This window comes from Sturnira hondurensis, unplaced genomic scaffold (assembly GCF_014824575.4).
Source record: "Sturnira hondurensis isolate 20B ecotype Veracruz unplaced genomic scaffold, ASM1482457v3 Scaffold0025325, whole genome shotgun sequence".
Classification (NCBI taxonomy): Eukaryota; Metazoa; Chordata; class Mammalia; order Chiroptera; family Phyllostomidae; genus Sturnira; species Sturnira hondurensis.
In genome coordinates, this window is record NW_028097956.1 from 447273 (window position 1) to 450415 (window position 3143).

Below are 3143 nucleotides of genomic sequence, written 5' to 3' on the forward strand. Positions count from 1 at the left end.
CTCTGTCAAAACGCCCACCCGAATGGCCCAGTAACGATGGAATGGGACTTGAGTGACGCTTCGCCAGAGAGGGCCTGTGGGTGGCGGGGAAGCACAGGGAAAGTCGCCTGGCGGCCTGAGTCGTAGTGAGGTGCCCTGTGGACCTGTCAGAGCGGTCAGGGTGAAGGGGACCGGCCGGACTGACCGGCTCTGGGGTGGGGGGGGCACCAGCCTCCCGGGCTGGGGACGGTTGTGATGTGGGGGGGGGACCGAGCTCCCAGTCAGTCACTGTGCATGGGGGACTCTCGTAAGGTGGGGGAGCTGCAGGGCTGCTCACAGTGCGCACCCCCTGCTTGAGAGATCACCTCTGTTTGTACGCCCACCCGCCCACCTGCCCACTTACCCGCCCACCATCCTGTCCACCCACCATCCTGCCCGCCCGCCCACCCACCTGCCCACCCACCATCCTGCCCGCCCGCCCACCCACACACCCAGGAGGAAGGCCACTGGGCGCCACCCCTGGGCAGGGGGCCCACAGAGAACCCACACCAGCTGCTGCCCTCGTGGTGCTCACAGCAGCAAGGCCAGCAGTGTGGCCAGGGTGGTGAGGACAACGGTCAGGGCAAGGGCCTGACACTCGGGCCTGGTCTTGAGGTGAGGTGACTGCCTGGAGGGGGCTGGTCTTCTGAACCACGGCGAGGAGCCCAGGCCATGTCACTGATGGGGGTCATCGGCTCACCCCTGAAAAACACCTTCAGAGCTCCACCCAGGCCGGTGTGGGGCTGAACGCTGGGCACTGTGGCCGTGGCAACAGGTGCCACGAACCGTCTGCTGGGGGACACAGGTGAGGCGGTGCCCCTCCCCTGGTCCCCAAACTTCCTTTCTTCCTCCCCCACTCCCAGCAGCTTCCCCCCACACCCCACTTCCTGATGAGTCAGGCTTTGTGGACAGAGCCGTGGAACCGTCATTTTAGGTCTCGTTTCGTGACGTCTTGGTGGCCCCCTCCCTGTGGGCAGGGCTGTAAAGTCCCACCGCCCTCAGGAGCAGCGTCCTGTCAGTGCAAACACTGCTGGGTGTGGCGCTGGGTGTGGGGGCTCGAGTTGGGGCAGGTGTCCCGGGGTCCCTCGGGCATTGCCGCTTGTCCAGAGAGAGTCCACACTGGCAGTGTCCTCGACCGTCTTCCCTGCACCGGGGACAGGCCGGTGCCGGTTTGGTGGCAGTGGGGGCTCCGGCTGAAAGGGGAGGAGGCAGTACGCACAGCTGTCCCCGTGTTAACATGGACGGGTCCGTGCTGGAGGGCCCCGAGGGTCCGACGCTGTCTCCGGACACTTCCTGGGTCACTTCCGTCCAGTGTGTCCTGGAGCCCACCCCGGCCTCACTGGTGAGGGGCGCCGCGGCGGCCACTTTGGAAGGCCTGGCAAAGCCCGGCGGCCCTGGGGACTGACCGGGGATCTGAGAGTGTGGCCCAGTGTGGGAGGGGGTCCCAGACTTTGTGGGGGTGGGGCGGGCCTTGGCACCTGGCCTGGAGGAGCCCTCAGCCCCATCTCTATCTTTGTGGGCTCTGCTCTGCTGTCATGCCCAGCCCCTGCTGACAGCCCGGCCTGCCATCTGTGTGTCCTGGGTCCCCACCTGAGACCCTGCACCTGGTCCAGGAGGCTGGCAGGGTCAGACCTCGGGGCCTCAGGTTGCCGCCACTGCCCCACCCAGAGGGGCCGTAGACTGACCTCAGATCTGGAGACCCCCGCCTCCTCCATCCCAGGGGCTCCCGCTAGACTTGGGGAAGGGGGAGCCGTGTGTCCTGTGTCCCCAGGGGGAGCCTGGCCTGGACAATCACGGTCCTGGGCTGAGGAGGGGCCCCACAGGAAGGGCCCCGGTTCCTGTCTCTAGTCCTGGCTCCTCCCGGCTCCTCCACCCTCCGAGTCCCATCCCTATGCAGTGAGGACTGTCCCTGGGCCCGGGGCTGGGGGCACCGTGGGTTGGGCTAAGGGGCTTCAGCCCAGGCCCCCCCGGGCAGCCCTCACCCAGGGCCTCAGTAACTGCTGGGCTGGGTCTCGCCCACTGACCCTGGGAGATTTCCGTGCCCCCATGGCCTGCGTGGGCTGTCTACACTCTCCCTGACCCGGCTGGAGCCAAACTCAGGGCCCACATCTGTCCCAGGAGGAGGGAAGTGGGGTGTAGGGAGGGTGGGGGCAGGGTTCTGACTGGTGCCAAGGTGGGTGCCCTGGTGCCCCCCCAGGTTGAGGTCTGGGGCAGACTGGAGTACCGCCTCACGGTCCCCGACACGTTCGCAGGGGAGCTCCGGGCAGGGGTGGAAGGTCAGAGGCCACAGCGCCTCTCTTTGGGCCACGGGGCGTGTCCCAGGGACCAGCACAGCCTCCGTCCTCCAGGCCAGGGGGGCTGGGGCAGGGCCTCTGCTGGGGGTGGGGGCTGCCTCTGTGGCACCTGCTCTAACACCTGCCGGGGGCTGTTTCTGGAGCCCGAGCCCCACTCCCCTTGGGGACGGCCACTCCCAGCCAGGTCCCCTGGGCCCCAGAGAACATACTTCTTGCCCGGTCCCCTGGCAGGGCTCCCCGAGGGCCAATTCCATGTAACGTCGGAGATGAGATCTGCCTGGGGCGAGGTGGGGGTTAGAGGGTGGGCAGGCGCGGGCCGGGGCCAGAGTAAAGCCCCCATCTGTGGGCAGCACCCCCATCAGAGCTCCCACACTTGCTGCCCGGAGGGGCTGGGTACAGCCCTCCCACCGGTGTGAACGCAGGCAGGGTCTTCCCGGGGGCGCCTTGGGCTCTGGCCCGGGCGTGGGGCAGGTGGGGCTGTGAGGAGCCTGCAGGACCCGTGTGTGACCAGCCTCATGCCCGCCCCAGGCCCCCGTGTCTCTGGGAGGGTTGGAGGTTCGCTGGGCGTGTGTCTGGACCGGGTAACTGGGAGTGGGGAGCGTCACCCAAGAAGATAAATAAGTGAGAAGATAGCCCTCTGATAACCTGAATCAATATTTCCCCACGGTGGCTCCCAGGAGCCCCCACAGCTGTTTCCCAGAAAGTTTGGCTGATGCTCCACCCACCCTTTGCCCCTCCCCCACCCGCCCCACCCTCGGGCAGCCCTGCTGGGCCATATAAGGCCCAGACCCCTGCCCTGGTCGCTCTCCCGAGTTGACCTGCCCTGCCACC